The sequence below is a fragment of the Poecilia formosa genome, unplaced genomic scaffold (assembly GCF_000485575.1).
Source record: "Poecilia formosa unplaced genomic scaffold, Poecilia_formosa-5.1.2 Scaffold38, whole genome shotgun sequence".
NCBI classification, from domain to species: Eukaryota; Metazoa; Chordata; class Actinopteri; order Cyprinodontiformes; family Poeciliidae; genus Poecilia; species Poecilia formosa.
Genome location: NW_006799977.1, coordinates 2735348 through 2757342, shown reverse-complemented (window position 1 = coordinate 2757342; position 21995 = coordinate 2735348). Strand labels below are relative to the sequence as shown.

The 21995-nt window shown below is 36.2% G+C and overlaps 2 long non-coding RNA genes across 2 annotated transcripts; one reads left to right on the top strand and one right to left on the bottom strand.

Annotated features, from left to right (window-relative positions):
* Window positions 1-3901: 3901 nt before the first annotated feature.
* LOC107836079 (uncharacterized) lies at window positions 3902-5603 on the top strand. Its single transcript, XR_001661924.1, has 2 exons — window positions 3902-4067; window positions 5346-5603. It is a non-coding gene; the product is annotated as an uncharacterized LOC107836079 (long non-coding RNA).
* Window positions 5535-20717, bottom strand: LOC107836080 (uncharacterized). Its single transcript, XR_001661925.1, has 3 exons — window positions 20707-20717; window positions 7917-7928; window positions 5535-5617 (listed from the first exon to the last, which is right to left on the bottom strand). It is a non-coding gene; the product is annotated as an uncharacterized LOC107836080 (long non-coding RNA).
* Between the last annotated feature and the right edge of the window lie 1278 nt (window positions 20718-21995).

The window sequence follows — 21995 nt, the reverse complement described above, 5'->3', positions numbered from 1 at the left end:
CAGTTCTCTGGCATAAATGGCATGGATGGAGTTAACTCAAGCAACAGAACCAAAAATCCCAGAGATGAACTTTCAAATAAAAGGGATTTTGTCAGAAATTGAAACTTCTTCCAGGCATGAAGCTTCACGCAACACGACCACATGATGCAAGTCTTTCAAAACAACGTTGGCTAGGGGCTAAGGAAGAAGCAATGACGCCGAATCATGTGTCTCACAACTATTTTCAAAACAAATATTTCCATTGTTCACCTATCAAACTCATTCAGACTTTATTTTCCGTCACAGGAGCTTAAAATAAAAGGTCTACGTTTAAAGTGTTCTCAAGACAATTTTTAAATACTTTTTTCAGATTTCTGAAAAACATTGACTTTGTTTATCCTAAAGCCTTGAGCCATGGTCAGACATTTTACTATTCCATTCCTTAAAATAACTATAAAAAGAAAAATCAAGATGAAGAAGAAAAAGAAGAATCAAGGACATATGAGCTCCATTCAAGGGTGAATGAAGGGCAATGGTCTACAAGTTAAAACAAAACAGGACATTTGTTCATATTTAATAAATTAGAATATAAGTTCTTATGAGTTGTTTGTTAGATAAAAGCAACTTTTGAAAAATAACCTTTGAATAGGTATTAAACATAGTTTTCATTAATTACACATTTCTACATTTAAAAATAGTTTTTGTTACTGATTAGATGTAATATTTAAATTTAAATCATATTTTCATTAACTGTAATCATAATTAACATAAACAAAAGCATGTAAACATTCATCTGTGTGTAATTAATTCATATAACATGTTCCAACTAATGATAAAGTTCCTGAAATAATTGGAGTTTCTTCCTTATCTCTATTTTTGACTGGGTCTGTACATGCATATTTACATACATACTGTCAATATAGATACAAAATGCCAAATTATAATTTTATTTATCATGGGAAATAAAACCAGAATACAGACAGACCTGTAGAATCAAGAAATCACCCAAACTGAACCTGTCTGACCGCATGAAGTAGGCTAAGAGATATCATAAGCAACACACCTACAAGCATCATACTTTATGGCTCAGTTTGAGTTTGGAAAAAAACAATCAAGATAGGAGACAAAGTAAATTTTAAAAATGCCACACGTGGAAGGGTTGCCAGGAAAAACTGACCAAAAAACAAACAAACAAAGAAAAGTGAGTGAATCCTGTCAAATGCAGCATAAAACTATCAGAGCACTTCAGAAAAATAACATCACAGCAACAATCAAACATCTGGTGCTCCAAAGGCACCATGGCTGCTCTGCCTACAGGGCTTGACTTAGTCTTCTGGTTGACTCCTCCTGTCAGCAAGAAAACCTGGGAGGAAAATATCTGAGCATCAGCTGGTGAATACGAGTTCAAATACACTTGAATTAATGATCCAAAATACAGCAGTAAGTCCTCCTCTAAATCGCCACAGTAAAGGTTTTGCAATGGCCTATTCAAAGTTTAGACCTAAATCTAAATGTTTAAGGAATAACCTTAAACAGATAGTTAATGCCTGAAAATGCCCAAATGTAATTGATATTAAATAATTCTGGACACAGGGCCATCTTAGACTTTATATCTTATCTTAAAATAAAGCATCAAAAGGAAACTGCAACTTAAAAATACATAATTTCTAAGTATTATTAGCATAAGTTAGTTGAAACATTTTTAAATAAAATTCAAATTTGTAAAGTATGAACAAGTGAGTACTGAGCATAAATGCAGTAGAGAAAATATTATTTTCTTTGGTATGTGGTTTGGCAGTATGCTAAAAAATAAAGAATAAATAGAAAAATAAAGTTATAATCATGTTGCTGTTCATCTTTGTTCATCTTTCATGTTTCAGATTAAACATGATTAGTTTCAACTCCAGTGCCTCATTTTAGGACATTATGAGTGAATGCATTTGCACAGTTTCATCTGGAAATGTTCCAGATGCAGAAGGAAACCTCCTTTATGCTCCTGTCTCCCTGCATGAGTCATAAGAACTGCCTCTCCGCGTTGAATCACAGCAGTCTTCACATTCAGATCACCTGTCCTGGGAACAGTTCGTGGAATGGCGTTTAACTTCTGTCCTTCAACTCTCTGTCTGTGCCCTGCATTTATTGGCTTAAAGGATTTACTGGACTTTTATATTCAGGCACACAGGGAATGTATGTCAGGTTAGGTTACGCTACCGGATGAGCATCGGTTGCTTAAAATGGAAGTCATCTTTTTTTGTTTTAACGGTGTGTGGCAGGATCAAATTACAGCTCTAAATTAGACCTGTCATCTATCTGCCTGTCAGCCTCAATAAGTCACGATATACAACAATAACAAACAGTAATGAAAGATTTTAAGAGCCAGACAAAATGTGGATTTTGGTGCACATTTAATGGAGTACAACCATTTTTCTGAAGACGTCACAGTCATATAATATTTTTGCTATTACATTGTTTTTTTTAAACCCCAAAGGAGAATTTTGATGCATGTCTCTTTAAAAAGCAAAGACACAATAGCCTACTTTGAGAAAGAGAAAATTATTTTTTTTTTACAGAAAAATACCCTTGTAATGGGAAAATGTCAAATGGAAAAATGGAACAGAATAAAAAAACTGGTCTTAATTTCCTCAAAAATCCAGGAAACTAAGAGACACAGAGAAGATCTGTGAAAAAAGAAACAATAGATTTATTGCTCCTGTGAAATAAGATAATTCTAGAGGAGCCAGCAGCCAGATCACACAGGAAGTTTTTGAGCATAAAGTTTCCCAGGTAATAAAATGTATTATTGTCCAGCAGATTAGTTTTTGCCTTTTAAATGTCAACTATCAGCACAAAACATCTGCAGACGTCCAAAGATCCCTTCATTATATGAAATCTGAAACTGCTCTTACCAAATGTTTCTCTTGCATGTTTACCCACGATAATGAGCTGCAGCATCAGCAGCACAATTTAAGCCTTATGGGCAAAACTTTACTTGCTGCATCAACGCTTTGCAAATGCTCTGTTCACTAAAATAATTCATCCTGGTACTGGGAGGAATGGCTGTTCCAACGTCTCTGTGCAACAGAGTAGCAATGCTGATCAGACAGCGATGAGAGCGTAAACTTTTAATTTTTGCTTATATTTGTTTTCATTCTCAGCAGTGACAGTTACAGACTGCCTCACCACAGAGCGCTTTTAATTTCTGGGTAAGGAAAAAATATTTTACACATATTTCTGTATTTGGGACATTGAAAGAAACATAACTATCATGACCTACAAGCAAAATGAGATGTAAAAGTTGTGAAAATCATGATATGCTCATTAATCAAAAATGAATTAAAGGTTTTTTTTTTGCAATAAACTGTAAAAATTTAGTTATATACAGCAAGAGGGATAAAATATTTGATGAGGAGCAGTTTTGCTGGTGGTTGTATTTAATTGTCTTTATTTTTTGTAGATAGCCATGTTTTTGAAATCTTTAGTCTTTTAAAACCTAAAACACTAGAGGTCAGTCTTTTACTTTTAGGATTTTTGTTTCTTGGTTACATAAAACATTAAGTCTTTATTTAATGATTTCATCTTTAGTTAATTGTTCTCACCTTTAACAAAATGCAGTTTTATCAGCCAATTTAGGCGCCAGTCTAATAACATGCTACTGATGTATGCAATAAGGCAGGGGAGAGCAAGATCTACTTTTCCTCTGACCAGCCACCTGAGATCTACCTCATGACACAAAGACATAAAAATTGCAAATTAAACTCTATTGACTTATTTTCTATGCAAATATGCATCAGTTATAGCAGAAATAATAAAGTGACAGAAAACCTAACACAGTTTCTTCCTCAGTGAGATTCTGACACTGGGAGCAGCTTACTGGTTTCTCAGTCAGAAGCTGGTTGGAAACCTGACCCCAGCAGGTGTCAGTCATGGTAGATCTGAAATTTGGTTTGATGACCTCAATATGAGAAACTACAGACTGATAGGAGGAACCAATGAGCCCAGTAAAGGTAAAGGCAAATCTTCTGAAGTCGGGATATAATTAATTTAAGTTCACATAATTATCGCGGTAGAATTTGTTAAAACTTAATTAGGTCAGTGATTCTTGAGAATAGGGACAAAACAGGTCCTATGGATAAAGCACAACATTTGAATAAAATATACACAAAATATAATTTTTTCAAATATCTGACTCAACTAACCTGGGTCATGTGAGCACAACAATGTATATTTTCCAGGTATTTGCTGAATATTTTTTTATTTTAAACATTGTAGTTGGTGGATGATGCCTGTAAAAGCCCTTGTCCAGGAGCAGAACTCAACACATTATAATAGTTTAAAATAATTAAAGAAATACTAAAATTATATATTGTGACAATTAAGTATAAGTAGTCATATAAATAATTATAGAGGTATCAATAAATTGAATTAAAAATAATTTTTATATATTTTCCAACTCCATTGAAATTTGTCTCTAGTTTTTGTCAACACCGTCAGAAATGAAAAGAATGTTAAAACAACAGGCATTATTGGGGGGCACCAGAACTTCTGAGGACCCCATGACGTCGTCTTTTCTCTTCCTTTGCTAGGAGGGCTAGTTAGCTCTGGTTAGCTTATATTATTCTTTAGTTTTTTCTTGTTTTTATTTCTAAGTTGTTTGTCACAACCATGATGTGTCAACTCCATAACTGACAATTTACAAAACTTTGATGAAATTTTGTGAAATAAAAGCTAAATTTTTGTATATTGTAAAGATTTAATGGACCTGATGAGCTATAATATGGCTTCCTTCAGAACAACATCATATAAATTGAGATAGTTTGGCTTTTTGTCAACTCCGTCAGATGTCAACTCCATCAGAGTTTTTCTGACTCTTTCAGTGAAATTGTTGTCAAATCTCACTTAAATGTGCAACTAATTCATTTTAATGTATTTTACATGAATTGCATTACTTCACAAGTACCAAGTTTTTCAATTTATTCACTAGTTTGTCACCACCTTCAGTTCTGTGTCAACTGTCATGCACTGTCACCTCCGTCAGATGGCCTTTTTGTTGTTTTTGGTTTTAAATAATATTTCTTTTGTTTCTTGAGAAGCATTTGTCTGTAAAATTAGTAAAAAATATCACTAATAGGGTCATTAAAAATTATATTTAATTTATTTTTGTCAGATGGTGATGACAACGTTCTAGGCCAGGTCGATTAAAAATTTAATTTTTAAAAAAAATGTTGCAACTGGGAGCCTGTACCTTAGCATCTTTACATTTCCTAAACATTATTTGTCATATTTGCATACATAAGGTTGAGAAATAACAAAAAAAAATTATGGGAAAATTAAAACCCATTTTGTCCCTATTCTCAAGAATCACTGAGGTATATTTGTCCTATTTGATGTTTGTTGTGACGTATGCTCACAAACGAACGAGGTCATTAGTCCAAGTTTGTCGTTTATTGTTCGGAAACTACAGCAGGTGTGATGAGCCACAGCAAAGGTAAACAAAGGTAAAACAACCCGAACAGGCATCAACGCAAAACCACTCCGACCTTTTTACTCTCTGTCTCTTTGTGGTTTAAGCACACCCGTTGCCGTGGCAACCGCCTGCGCCCCGCAAGCCGAGCAAAGATTACTTTGAAAACACAACATTCTCGATTATTAATAAGCCTCTCATGAACACAGCGGTGGTTGAGTAGCTCATTTAAACTCCTGCTCTGCTCGTCAGTCGGTCTTTGAGTCGCCTTTTTTTCCTCTTTTGTTTGTTAATGGAACCGAAACGCACTAAATTGCGCAACACCTTGTGTTTTTCAGCATCTTTCCATGACCTTATGTGACCTTTGATCTTAAAATAATTAATGAAAACAAAGGTAGGAAGGCTAAAAACTGTAAATAGGTCTCAGTAGTTCAAAAATTTATTAAAAAATGACTTTTGAGATAATCTAGGATGATAAAATAATCTCTTCTTGCAAGGAGACCAGTGAGTTTTGCTCAGGTTCACTGATAGAACTTCACATTTATGCGTTCTTTATGACGCACCAACACACTGTGTACCTGTTTAGTTTATAAATATAGATTTACGTCTGCCAGCATGTTCCACCTTAACAGTCTACAGAAAGACAAGATCAGGTGAGGATAAAAAAAGATATGTAACGTTTACAATTTTTAAGTTGTTCTGTCACCATAGTTTCTGTTGCAACCGATAGCTGGTGTAATGCATGATTCTATGACTAATAAATATTTCTTGCAGGATACCCTTTCTATGTGTAATTGGAAATGTGGCGATAAGTCATTTCAAACATGCCTTTTATAGTTTTTGGTGTAATGTTTCTTTACACCTAAGTGTTTCTCACAAAGGACAGAGAGGCAGAGAAGAAACATGACGTAAAGGTGAGGAATGTAAATAGCCCACATTACTATGTTATGAATGTAAGCCTGAAAGATTTACATGTATATATCTTTCTCTCTGTTTCTCCCACATGCTGTGTTTTTGGTAAGTTAAATACGCCATTTGTTTTCCTGATACACCTCAGGTGACTGGGCCATGTGTACATTCCTTGGATTCAGTTGGAGAGCTAAAAAAAGCACCACCTATTCCTGTTTCTCTTGATCATGCACTTGATAGTGGAAAGCTGGGCAAACGGCATCAGTCATTTGTCAACAATGTTTCACGGAAGTTTATGCAAGCTTCAGATGCCACAATGAGATAATGATCAAGAAATGAGGGTAGGAATAGCTCACTCATAAGTTTACATCTACTCAACATCGACATAAATGTCGTTTTACCTTGCATTGTTAGGTATTTATTAATCATTTTCTTCACATTTCTTAAATTATTTTTTTAAAACAGAGATTGCCAGTTACAAAAGAAGTATAGTTTGATGAATAAAGATCTCCTATTAGGCATCTATGTCAAGCCAGCAGTTGTTTAAAACTATCTCAAGGATGTGTACAGCCCTTATGTCAATGCTACCAACACTTGATTTGGATGGTTCAAGGATTAAATGGGAGACGGACCTGAGAAGCAGCTATGGAGAAACTTGTGCCGACAGGAGGTCACCTCTATCTTAAATGCTAGATTTAGGCGAGCCTGGCCACTGACTTCCAACTCAAATCCGCTTGATTCTCATCTCTCTTCACTGCTCCATCTGGAATTTCTCCCATTGAAGTAGAATTTCAACCAGGTTATTCAGCAAAACAGAAAGAGAAGATATGAATGACAATATTAGTTTTCTGCACTGTTTTAGGACTGGTGTCTGCCTGTGGTTTTAGGCAGCGGAGGGAGTAAACGCAGCTGTTCAGTTCATGTTCCAAATATTGAAATCACATTCCCAGCTGCCTTGTTCCGTTTGTAACTTCTCTCTTTGCAGTGCAGGATGGTTGTCTTTAGTACAGGCAATTTCCGGTAAGCTTCATAGCATCGAACAGGCGCATATTGTATGTCACGCACAAATGTTAGCAGCTGGGTAAAAATTAAAACTTGAACAGAGTTCACACCTCCAGCAAATCTCAATATCCAAGGGTCAGAACCCTCTGCATAATACAGAGGCTAGATTTAGACTACAATTCAGCTTTTTGCATCAGCTGTATTTTATCCTGTGTAAGTTACATAAATATAATTCCANTTCTCGATTATTAATAAGCCTCTCATGAACACAGCGGTGGTTGAGTAGCTCATTTAAACTCCTGCTCTGCTCGTCAGTCGGTCTTTGAGTCGCCTTTTTTTCCTCTTTTGTTTGTTAATGGAACCGAAACGCACTAAATTGCGCAACACCTTGTGTTTTTCAGCATCTTTCCATGACCTTATGTGACCTTTGATCTTAAAATAATTAATGAAAACAAAGGTAGGAAGGCTAAAAACTGTAAATAGGTCTCAGTAGTTCAAAAATTTATTAAAAAATGACTTTTGAGATAATCTAGGATGATAAAATAATCTCTTCTTGCAAGGAGACCAGTGAGTTTTGCTCAGGTTCACTGATAGAACTTCACATTTATGCGTTCTTTATGACGCACCAACACACTGTGTACCTGTTTAGTTTATAAATATAGATTTACGTCTGCCAGCATGTTCCACCTTAACAGTCTACAGAAAGACAAGATCAGGTGAGGATAAAAAAAGATATGTAACGTTTACAATTTTTAAGTTGTTCTGTCACCATAGTTTCTGTTGCAACCGATAGCTGGTGTAATGCATGATTCTATGACTAATAAATATTTCTTGCAGGATACCCTTTCTATGTGTAATTGGAAATGTGGCGATAAGTCATTTCAAACATGCCTTTTATAGTTTTTGGTGTAATGTTTCTTTACACCTAAGTGTTTCTCACAAAGGACAGAGAGGCAGAGAAGAAACATGACGTAAAGGTGAGGAATGTAAATAGCCCACATTACTATGTTATGAATGTAAGCCTGAAAGATTTACATGTATATATCTTTCTCTCTGTTTCTCCCACATGCTGTGTTTTTGGTAAGTTAAATACGCCATTTGTTTTCCTGATACACCTCAGGTGACTGGGCCATGTGTACATTCCTTGGATTCAGTTGGAGAGCTAAAAAAAGCACCACCTATTCCTGTTTCTCTTGATCATGCACTTGATAGTGGAAAGCTGGGCAAACGGCATCAGTCATTTGTCAACAATGTTTCACGGAAGTTTATGCAAGCTTCAGATGCCACAATGAGATAATGATCAAGAAATGAGGGTAGGAATAGCTCACTCATAAGTTTACATCTACTCAACATCGACATAAATGTCGTTTTACCTTGCATTGTTAGGTATTTATTAATCATTTTCTTCACATTTCTTAAATTATTTTTTTAAAACAGAGATTGCCAGTTACAAAAGAAGTATAGTTTGATGAATAAAGATCTCCTATTAGGCATCTATGTCAAGCCAGCAGTTGTTTAAAACTATCTCAAGGATGTGTACAGCCCTTATGTCAATGCTACCAACACTTGATTTGGATGGTTCAAGGATTAAATGGGAGACGGACCTGAGAAGCAGCTATGGAGAAACTTGTGCCGACAGGAGGTCACCTCTATCTTAAATGCTAGATTTAGGCGAGCCTGGCCACTGACTTCCAACTCAAATCCGCTTGATTCTCATCTCTCTTCACTGCTCCATCTGGAATTTCTCCCATTGAAGTAGAATTTCAACCAGGTTATTCAGCAAAACAGAAAGAGAAGATATGAATGACAATATTAGTTTTCTGCACTGTTTTAGGACTGGTGTCCGCCTGTGGTTTTAGGCAGCGGAGGGAGTAAACGCAGCTGTTCAGTTCATGTTCCAAATATTGAAATCACATTCCCAGCTGCCTTGTTCCGTTTGTAACTTCTCTCTTTGCAGTGCAGGATGGTTGTCTTTAGTACAGGCAATTTCCGGTAAGCTTCATAGCATCGAACAGGCGCATATTGTATGTCACGCACAAATGTTAGCAGCTGGGTAAAAATTAAAACTTGAACAGAGTTCACACCTCCAGCAAATCTCAATATCCAAGGGTCAGAACCCTCTGCATAATACAGAGACTAGATTTAGACTACAATTCAGCTTTTTGCATCAGCTGTATTTTATCCTGTGTAAGTTACATAAATATAATTCCAATGTTTCACCTCTTTGTTTTACAGGTGGGATGGAGGTCATTCCTCCCTACTAGTGTGCTAAACTATAGGGATTTTGGCAGCGGGTTCTATCATTACCTGGGTCTGATGAATACATCTGATCGACGAATCGGGGGGCGTTGTTCCCTTTCAATGAGGTAGGCCCTCATTTAAAAATACATTGAATGTCTTGTTTTATTTTGTTTGATCAGTGTGATTGTTTCATGGAGTGTAATGCAGTTATGCAAAGCTTTTTGGCAAAAAAAATAAGTGAAAAAATTACAGTTGAAACCCGTAATGCCTGGGAATTAAGTTGGACAACTTAATGTTGGTTAGATAGTCGTTTATTGTCACTGAGCTGAAAACGGACATGATGTCAACCTATTATTATTTCTAACTGGGTGTTTCTGTTGTTGGAAACCAATCTATATATATTCAATCTGTTAGCTCACTCTTCAAATATCACCACAAGCTGCTGCTGCTGATCATCATATGATGCATCTTAATTAATCGTTAACTTTTTGTCTTGCCACTGTAAATATATTTCGTGTTAGTTTTACCCCCTCAGGGATATCTAACTTGATTTAATCTTGTCAGTTAGTAACTGTAACCTCCACACCCGCTGCCTCCAGAAGTTTTCAGAAAAAATGTCCCCGAGCAAGTGAAACAGGATGACTTTTACTTGTCAGAACTGGAAGACTTAATTTAATTTCGTTGCCTTCCCTGGAAGGCCTGGCTTTAAAGTTTAGAACAACAACTATCAGTGGGGTTGAGGTGAAGAAGGAAAGTTAATTTTCTGTGTGATTTTGACATCAGTGATCCATCTGAACACCAAGTTGTGTTCTGTGTCACATCTAGTTGTTGATTTGGGGTTAAGTTTTGTAGCTGAAGTTGCAGCAGAACAGACCCTCATCATGAAGTCACCACCACCATGCTTGACAGTTGACATGTTTATAGGTTTGGAAACCTAACCTTGACGCCTTGATGGGGGGCTTAACTTGTTCAGCTTCATGCATAAAATGGTTTTGAAACAGAATAATGATCCTAAATATGCACTGAAACTCATTTTGGAATGGAGAAAACAGGTCAAAATTATGTTTCTGTGATTGTCTTTCCAACAATAATGTTGAAAAGAGAAGTCTGCAGCAAGAAAACAGACTTTTAAATACTTTTTAAGAATAATTTTAAAATCCTGAAAGGAAGAGTGATCTAATATTCAACTAGACTAATACAAGGACCTTGGTAATGACTGAAAGTCTGCAGTTGAGGTGTATGATGTTAAGAGACTTTTAACTAAATATTTCTGTGGGTGTAAGTAGTATTTTACCCTGAATACATGGTTTTTCTTTTAGCACTGAATAATATCTATCATAAAACAACAAACTATAAATATTTGTATAATTACTATGGTTTGTTATATCAGTATAATAAACTAGAACCTGCTGTTCCAACAAAAAGTTCTCAATGATTCTCAGAAAAGCTTTTTCCCCCCCTAATTCTACACTGTAATAACAGTCTAAATGCATCATCACCTAAATAAATGCAGCATTCATGTCTGTGATTTACAGTACTTAAAGCCTAATTTCTAAAGAGTAAAATAAATATTTTCTTTATGACAAAATTGTTAATTAGCGTGAAGGATTAGCAACATCAGCTCTTCAACATGGTGAACTGCCTTTGGACTGCATGCATCAGCTACTGTACATTTTCTGAGCTTAGTCTGCAGAACAGAAGACATTTCAGTAACTTTCCTCTGTTCTGGCCCAGAGTGGAGTTTTCCTTTTCAGTCATTCTTGGACACAAGAACTTCCAATATTATGACATCTGCTAGTGATTACGTTGTTAGCGTAAGAATCCAGACATGTTCTTTCACATGGCCAAAGTAAATACACGTTTGTTCCTCTTAATGGGGAAGTTTCATTTCCTGCTCTCTCGCCACATTTTAAGCCAACCCTGAGGAATGCCTCGTGGAGCCTCCTACTGCGTTTTGTGGCTCTGCTCTGTGATGAGTTTTAAAGTCATTTAATGGAAATTATAAAGGTGATTCCCGTAAGAGGTCTGTTTTTTTTTCCCGTTGACTTTCTTTCCCAGCAGTGGTGTAAAGTAGAGGTCAAAATATGCTTTGCAATGAAACAACAGCTTCTCTTTCAAACTTGGAGTGATACACCTTGACCCGATTTCCCCCAAATACTGGTAGTTTCTGCAGGCAAGTCTACACAGGTGTTAAATTATGCTTAGGGCTAAGATTCCTTCCTGTAAACTTCAAAGTTCAAAGCAGTTCATCACTTTTTTCATTCTTTGAAAAACACAAATGACAAAGTTTCGTTGACTGAAATTACTGTTTGAGCAAAATCTGAAAATAAAGATCATTCTTATATCTTTATATTTGCTACTTTACATCCTGGTGTTTTTCAGCTCTGGTCATCAGGGCCCACTGTCCTGCATATTTCAGGTGCTTTCCTCTGCCACACTCCCAAGTTTAGTGGATGGATGATTAACGGGCTTCTGCAGAACGTGATGAGATGCCAGAGGATATGAATCAGGTGTGCTGAAGCAGAGACACATTTAAAACATGAAATGGGCCATGAGAACCAGGATTAAGAACCACTATGTTAAATCTATTTAATAGTAAAGTAGGTGTTATTTGAGATGGTGTTTTTAGTTGAAGTTATTCATGCTTCTCAGTCAATAACTGAAGTAAATCCAATCAAATCCATCAAAGTATCATGCATTTCACTTACTTTGACACAGCATCTCTGTAAAACATATTTCTGAATCTTGTGCTAGAAAGAATAGCCTGAAATGACTCAGTCTTTTATATTGTTAATTGCCCTGCTGGAGGCTAATTCACTTACATGACTTCTCGTAAAATGAAGTTTCCAGTTTCAGTTTGAATAAATCCTTTGACTATTGCACCGACAAGCTCAGCTTAACACCTTCATGTTGTATCAATGCTCATACTGAACTGCATAGGTGCTGGGACTTTTTCACATTTCGTTGCGTGCAGCCGCAGACGTTTGGGAGGATTTTATCTAATAAATCATCCCATAAAGTGGAAGGAAGCAGATTCTTTGTAGAAATAACAGCTTTGCACATCTACTGACTGGAATTCTAGCCCAAATATTTCTGCAATGTGTGTGAAGCTAAAATCACATCGGATGGAGACAATCTGTGAGCAGCAATTTTCTTCTTTCTACAAATTGATAATTGCATTGGACTTTGGGTTTTCCACACAAATATACTTTGATCCAATAATACCATTGTAGTTCTGGTTGCATCTTTGAAGTCTTTGTTCTGTTGGGAGGTCAACCTCCACTCTAGTCTCTTGATGGTGTTGGACTTCATTAATTTTTTGTCTCTGTGCTCCACCCAGGTTGGTTAACCAGTTTCAGTACCCGGCCAGAACCCCTCAGTGTAAATTACTTTGAGATGTAATGAAAATTGGTTATATATGAAAGCAGGCTTTAATACCAGAATATGATCAAATGTTACAAGTCATACAAATGGAACAGGTACAGAGTTACCTTCACCGTCCAGTGCTGGGCCACACTGAGCTCACCTTAGGGGTGAAACCAAGTGAGGCAAAGATTGTAGGGCAAGTTCAGCTTTTTATTCTTCTCCCTAACGGGCAGTCTAATCAGTTTTAGTCTGCTTACATATGTCTGGCAGCAGTCACACATAAACATAGTTATGTAAGCTGCAGTGTGTGCGTGTAAGCAGATAAGAGGCTAAAAGAGATGGAGGAAAAGACAGAATCCATAACAATGGAGATGCATAGATGGAAAGCTTTAAGTCTGCCTCTTGAAGAGAGTCTGAAGGAACTGTGTAACAGGAGCAAACAGCAGAAATACAATTCATATCCTCTTCAGGTCTGATCAGCTTCAGTTCTCCTTGCAGCAACGTGCTGCCACCACCATGTGTTCATTGTGATTTTGAGAGTTTTCTGGTTTCCAAAGATTTTTCTCTGCTGCTCAGAAATTTTACTGTCAGTCTAATCTGGCCAGAGCACCTTCGTGCATATGTTTGTGGGCGGATCGATCCAAAAATATAGACAATATTGATACCAAGTCGACAATATAGACACGATATCCTAGTGTTGATAGTGTTGACTCTAGGACTCTCAACTACATAAAATATTTATTTGGGATAAAATGCACAGAAATTTGTTTTGTTTTTCTATAGTTTTAGCTTATCTTTTTGATATGTTAAAGTATTTTTAGAGGCCTATCAACTTTGTCCAAATTCTGTCCGAGGTTTTAACAAAATAATTCAACAGCAAAAAATCCCTGTTTCCCCACAAAGACACACAATGGTCAGAAGTTTGACGATATTATTAAAATATAAATAACAAAAAGTGTCACATCATTATCAGCAATATGGCCCAGTATTTACTTGGTGTCATATCGATACCAAAAAATGCAGTATTGCAAACCTCTTCAATAAAGCCATATGTCCTTCCACTAAAGCTGTATACTAGTTTGTGTTGATGTGTAACATTACATTTGGATAATACAGTGGGCATTAAAGTTTTTGTTTGACAAATGTGCAAAAGTTTGAGGAATATGCAAGAGAGTAAATAAGCTACTTGAAACAAAGAATACATAGAAACAAAAATGGAAAACCAAGAGAGGCAAGTTACACATAAAAGGTTTTTTCATCCAAATGTTATGTCTGCACAGATGCTTGCCAGTCGTAGCGTCTGAAAGGACTTAAGGGAAACGAACACTGGTCTGAGCCACTTTCTTTGTGATTCATGGTGAGCAATGACCTTTCTTCTCTAAATGTTTTCCAGCTTATACAATGGTGCAAATGTCCTAACTATAGCAATAAAATTAAATGCCAAAAACATAAGAAACAGGATAAAATTGTCATTTTTAGGTATTCGATTACAGAAAAATGTAATCAAGTACAAAAGCATTGACTTACTGATTGTATCATACAAAATTCTCATTCATTAACTGTTCAAATGTATACATTAAAAAAAAAACTATGTGAAAGTTTATGCTCTGATATTATCTAAGCCCAAGAAGAGGAAGTTTTTATAACAGAGTTATAACCATTTTAGCATAAAATACAAAAACAAAAAAGAAATAAAAATTAGCATGAAGCATAGCTTGCAATGTGCCCTAATAGCTGCATGACATATGAAAAAAGGAACAGGTGGAGCTAAGGTTAAGAAACGTCACAATGGTTTGTAATAACTCTGGTAACAGGAAACAGTTTTGCATGTTCTGAATTAGGTCTCGACTTACTGAAAATGTTTGGCTATGTTCAGTAAGTAAATGGTCTTGCAAACTAGATTAAAATTAGTTTCTTATTTGGCTTGTTGAGAATGAGTCTCGTTTAGGAAAGTTTTGTGGTCAGCATAAAGTAGCATAACTAAAATTGCATAGTATAATTTGAGCTTCAGCTAACTTTGTACATGTTTAGCATAGTTTTGTGAAGAGAAATATTTAAAAGTTCAGAAAAAAGCCCATTCTAAGGAAATGTTTCGACATGGCAAGTGGGGGGTGGGGAGGGACGCATGGCACCCACATCTGCAGGCCTGTGCACATGCATGAAAAGCTGGTAATGTGAGGGCTCTGACAGGACAGGATTCATCAGAGAAGTGATTCAGAGCTTTTGCAATGGACCTCAGTTTATCAATTATCTTATCTTCTAGTTTTAGCTCCTTAGTTTCTCTACTTCTGTTATATGTCCTATTTCCTTACTTATTATAATGACTGAACAAAAAAATAGCACTGAAATCTAGATTTCTTTTACAGTCTTGTTTCTATGTCAGTTACAAAGTGACCCTTTTTGTTTTGGGTATTATTACAGGAACCTGGCCATTATAATTGCTAGCTTTTCTCTGTAGCTTCATTGAGATGCTAGTTGAACATCCTCCACTTGTAGACTATTTACTGTACCGTGGAACGTCTGATTTCATATTTGTTTGACAGCTCTTTAAATCCTTCTCTGACTCACAAACTTAATGAGTTTTCTTCCTGAAGACCTCAGACAGCTCCGTGGTTCACTCTTACCTCCTCAGTCGAAGGAAACCAAAATAAACATCTAAGGTTTAAACAGAGAAAAGTCTTTCAAAATGCTGAGGAACCATCTGCTTATCATCCTAATATATTTTAGGATTCTATTCTAATGCCATTTTCAGTTTTAATTCAGTTTATTATTTCACATTTTTCTCCTTTGTGTGTGTTTGCAGTATTACTGAACAAAATTAGGTTGTTATTTGGAATATGTACTGGTATAAATGACAGAAAAACAAATGTAAAAATGTTTTGAGCCTGGACACAGTAAGAAACATTAAAAAGCTCATCCTGCAAAGGTAGAAATTCAGTAAAAATAAAGCCCTTCTCCAATTTTGACCCAGAAAATTTTGATCCAGAAAACCGGAGGAGGGGTTGGATTTCGTTCTTCTTTTTGATTTAAAGTGCTTAAATGAAAAATATTTGTTCATTCATTCACTCGCATATAGATCATCTGAAAATTACAGATGTAATTTTCCTATTTGTCATCTTCCAATTCATAATCTGCAGTGTTCCTGACATTGAGAAATAAGAAAGTCACATGAGACAGGGCGAGGTGGCGCTCAGTCAGCAGGTGAGTGGAAAAGACACCCTGATTGCTCTTGTGAGTGTTTCTGTTGCGTAACGTCTTCGCCTACATACAGGAAGAAGGGAAAGGCTAGTCAGCTCTCACCCGCATACATTTTTGTCCAGTCCCTGTTATATTGTTGATAACCGTTTGTGGATGTTAGTCACTATTCTGCTTTGTTAGTGTTTCCGTTTTTCAAATATGACGTTTGCAAAAACGTTTTTCATTCATTCATGCACTCGTTCATTTGTTTATTTTCCATGCTGGTTTTGTCTGGCTGAGGGGAGGGGAGGGGAGAGTGGGCGGGCGGGCGGGTGAGGCAGAGGGGAGAGTGGGCGGGTGGGTGGGGTGGGTGAGGGCTTTTCCCAGTGTCTGGAAGCTTCTTCAACACCACAGGGAGGAGCTGCAGCAGCATGGAGTAAACGGGAAGGGCTGCTGTAACAGCGAATCAACAAAATGAAGGAAAAATGTCAACTAAAGATTTACAATGTTTACCTCTAGTTGTGTGATAAACATATTATAAAATGGAAGATTCATATCCATTACTGCTCCCAACAAAACTAAGTATTTCCATACATGCTGAATGGAATTTGCACAATCATTTGCTCTGTTCTTACTCATTTTTATTTAACATTTCCAAGATTATTGCATGTCTGTTTTTCCATACTGATATGATATTTGACATGTGAATAGTCCAATGTGTCTATTTCTGTTATAGTTATGTAAAGTATAATTATTAATCTTGTTTTTTATATAAATAGTTTTAAAACTTTAAGAACTTCTTTTGTGAACCTTTATATTTGGTGCTGCTCTTTCCCAATAAAGGTTGTTTCTATTCTATTCTATTCTATTCTATTCTATTCTATTCTATTCTATTCTATTCTATTCTATTCTATGATCTAATTATTTAAGAAGCACAAGCAAAATGCCAGAGAAAAATATTATGTATTATTTTCCTTAAAGGTTTCATCTGTCTTACAAGCAAACACCAAAAAAAAAAAATAAAAAAAATCATTATTTAGGATAAAATGATGTTAATTCCCACCAGTTTATGCCACAAAATGCTGGATTTAAAAAAGAATGATGTCATGTTTCATCAGATATTCCTACTTCCTTAGTTTACAGAGTGATGACAAATGTCAAAGGATGTTCCTTGGCTACAAAGCTTACTTTCAGAGTGAGTAATGATGTTACTACAAACATGAAGCACTTCAGAGCGGTTTAGGTCAGTTTAAACCAGCTGCAGGTTCATTCACAGATCATCTAGTTGTGTTTTCAAACATCCACAGCAAGCTGTGACAGCGACCTAAACTCCAGGAATTTTCATTTCTGAGAACTTGGATAACTGATACTTGATGATTCACGTTTTGTCACGCCACGCAAATTTCAAATTATTTTAGTAGAAATTTTGGTGAAATATTAACACACAGTAGTACATAGTTGCTAAGTGAATAAAGGTTCTTTATTTCATCAATAAAAATCTGAACTGTGCGGAGGGCATTTAAATTCTTCTGCCCTGAGTCGATACTTTGTAAAAGCCATTCTGGCTGCAGGTACAGCTGCAAATCTGTATGGGTGTGTCTTTAATTGCTTTGCAAATCTTAAATGTTTGTCTTTTGGTCTTCAGATTAGGTAGATGAAATCCGTGTGTCATACAGATCAAGTGTCTTACATAGTTTGCAGTCCTTTGCAGCTGCTAACATGCCTCTCTTTCGCTCCATCCATCTTCCAATCAACCGTCATGCTGCTCTGACCTTCATGATGCTTTTTCTTCAGTGGTCTTCTCGAATGAACTTCTGATTTACACTGACACGACATTCCACATTTCTTCACACATTTCTTCACATTTCTTCTAGAAATGTGAAGAAAAAAAAGATAAAATATTTTTGTAAAATATATGTAAAACTCACTGCAGGATCAACTTTAAGATCCTGGTGTAAAATAAGTGTGCTTCAATAAGTAACTAGTGCTTTATTTAATGTTTTTAAGGACTTCTGAAGGCAGCTTACTGCACTTTTTTTTAAAATTAGCGTTAAGAGTAAAAAAGGTAAACATTTCAGGTTTTCTATGGCTTTCCTTCCACTTCCCCAACTTTGTGTTGCTCTATTGTAAATAAGTTAAGGGGATGTTGAAACCCTTTTTGTTTGTTTATTTGCATAATTTGTATTTCCATTTGTTTTGAATTAAATTATTGTAGAAATATGAAGAAACTAATTATTTTATAGAAAACCACAGGAATGCATGTATAAGGATCACTTATCAGAGAATAAGTAAAAAAAATACTTTTATAGATCATTTTAAAAATTGTCAAGAAAGTTTGTATCCTTGGAAACACAATACAAAGGAAAAATGGATGACTCAAGACTGGATAGTCCTGTGTTTGTAAGACATAATATACTGACAGAAACCAGTTATTGTAGAAAATCTGTATGCGCTTCAACGCTCTCCACTCCTCTTCCGTTCTGACTCCTGTTTCCACCTCCTTTATCCCACCATGACTCATCCAGTGTAAACATACACAAACTCTGAGGTTTTCCAGTGTTGTCTCAAGAATTATGTTATCATCTTAAATATGAAGAATTGCTGCTTTTGCAATCACTGCCGTTGCTCCTGACATGACATCATGCTCCCAGAAAATACAAATGCTAGATAGTTGACCAAAGAAAAGTAGCATTGTATCACATTCTAAGTTATACTGGCTACTCTACATTTGCACAAAATGCTCAGGATTACAATTTTTTATTTGTTTCAATCGAATATTTAGAAGTGGATTTATGAAACCAACACTGATATTTCGCAGCTTGGTGACTGATTCCTGACTTTTTTCCTGTCCAAATGATCCGCAGACATAACTCTACAAGCAAGTCCTCAAAGTTGTGTGTTTAAATGCAATCATGGTCAAGTAGGTGAATTACAACCAATAAATATGTGACTTTATGTCTGGACACAAAATATACACTGTCTAAGAAAGGAGGTTTGTTTGTGGTAGCATTATGTTGCAATTTACATCCATGTTTTTTTTTTATAGTCAACACTACTAAATCATTAAATAAATATGAATGTTTCTTCTGTTACAAGGTGAATTTCTGGTGAATTACTTCTGTTTGTTTCTTTTATGCTCACCATTGTTTGTCCCTTCAGGTACTGCAGCCAGGTCAGGTGTGTGGGACGGCTGGCCAACATTTCCTCTTTGAATTGGTGCCACTGATTGCGTCACTGGGTAGAACCAAATGGAGGATTTTCCTTTTGTATTACGTTGTTTATTCTCTTTAAAGGAAACTTCCCACTTGCGCTGTTTTAAATGTTTTAGTTTGCAGACCGTTTAGTTGTGTAGATGAATATGAATGAATATGTAAATTAGTTTAGATTTTGTTGTGTGGTTCGACCTATTTAGTGGTACAGATTAATGCAATGCAGGTGTGTTTCTAATCCCGTTTAAAACTAGTGAGGTTTTTCATGTCAGAAAACAAAGACAGCAAAGAATAAAATCCACCAGGAGGAGCATTGAACAGTCTGCTGATTTCTTGCCACCTTTCTTGACGCTCTGACTCCACTGCATCACACACTGAGGCACAGACTTATTTTATTATAGGAGGATTTATTTCAGACTCCGACATCCGAGTGCAGTTCAGTGAACCTGAATTGTTTCCCAAAGCACAGTAATCACAGTGTATCTTTATAGCCTTAAAGGCAGTGAACACACAGCTTCCCATATTTGACATTTTTAAACAACCCCACCTATATAAAAACATGGCCTTCCTTCTCTGCAGGCTCACACTTCCCAAATATGGCTGTTGCTTTGACTGTCTGTAAACACTGTTGGCCATCCATAACTTTCCTTCTTAGTCACTCTAGTGAATCCCTGTGTCATTGAAATCTCCTCCTGAGACATAATGAAAGCTAATATGCTATCAGACACTTCACAGATATTCTTAGGAAGATGTATCAATGCGGAAATGAGGATTGTGTCTCATCTTAGTTGACAAGCAATTTTTTACGTGTGTGTGCTAGAATTACACTATCAATGAAATTAAGGAAGTTGATAAAAGGCTCCTACGTATCGGAAAACAAAAGTAAAAGTAGAAACTAATGACTGCTACCCATATACGCAGTAGATTGTGCACAATATTTGTTACAACATTTAGAGGACTCTGGAAGGATTGATGGAAAAATATTTTGGAAAAATCTAAAATAGAGATGCTTTTTTATTTCTTATTAAAAATTTTTCGTTTTTTTGGCTTGGTGTCCCATGTCACACTCTTGGGTTCTTCTCTGTTTAATGTAAGATTTTTTTATTTATTTATCTTTTTTTTTCAATTCAAATGATTCTGCTTACTTCCTGTCATGGTTTGTCATGAATTCCTTTCAATTCGTGACAAAGCAACCTTGCCTGGAAATTCTGTTATTCATCTGTTCGCCAAATTGGAAGAGTTTTTCTTCTTTTACTGCTGGATTTAGACAAAGCACGGGATCCAATTTGTGCGTTGTTAACATTAACGTTTAGAGATTGATGTGCAGCATGACTCAGGCATTTGAACTTTAACAGGTTCAACATTTCAGGTTTTTACGTTGAATGTTCAGACTGTGACTCACTGAAAGAGGAGACATATTGCACACAATAAAGACACGTTCACGAATTCAGTTTGTAGGGGACTATAATTAACTAAGACAATAAGTGAATATAGAAAACATCAAACTGAAAATTTCCACTGAAATTCCACTGGATGTGAGGCAACATGAGCAGAACAGTAACAGGGAGTATAAACTGAGCATCAGGGTCTAACTACGTAGATAGTGACAAAGGAGGAGCCAGAGGGAGGAAAACTGAACTAAAGGGGAAATTTATCTGCAAACAATGAACTGCAGAACCTGGTTTGCATAATTTTACTGGAAATAAACACAACTAATGATAAACAGGAACAAAAGAACAGAGATAAGGTTTGCACAACCAAGAGAACCAACCAAAGAAAGAGCAAACCTAAAACATACCAACCTTCACAATCTCTAACCTACACATCTTAAGCTCTTTGATAAGTGAAAATAAAGGTTTTACGGTAAATAAAATAAGACATTATAATCATATCAATCCGATTCCACTTTCGTCCACCTTAAACATCTGGTGCCTTTCCATTTAATGAGAGTGAGGCTGCGTCACTGCGTTGCCTGAGAGGTTTTGGGGAATGTAGTGTGAAAATCATTAAACCACAACTTATCTGTGAAGCTTATCTCGTGCCAGCCATGTTAAGCTTTACTTTCCATCACGTCAAATGAATAGGAATGAGGAAACCACCTGCAGGTTATTAATGGTAGCACTAAAAACTAATCAAAACGTTTTTCTAATGGGTGCTGTGGGGGCGCAGGGGCAAAGCACAACCCATGTATTGAGGCTTTAGTCCTCATGCCAATGGTTGCAGGTTCAATTCCTGGCCTGATGACATTTGCCACATGTCTTCCACTTCTCTTATAACCCTCTTTCCTACCAAACTACTTTCAAATAAAGGCCACTCGAGCCAACAAAACCCTTAAAAGAAAAAAAAGTTTTTCTATGAAAGTGTAATAATAGTTTCACACCGAGTGAGTAAAGGGAAACACAAGAGAATGTAGCGTTCAAGTGAGGGAAATATATGCTGATCTTCATAAGCTGAGAAATTACAGCTGGCCTAAACTTGCCCTGGTCAGAATAATAAAAACAACTGGAACTGTAACAAACAAGGGTGGACACCACACACAATGAGAAGAAGAGTAAAAATCCCCAAACTCTGTTATCAAGGTCCTGTTAGAGCTGTGACTGAAGCTGCACTTCACACCTTGTGAAAAACTCCAAAACTTATGACTCCACAGT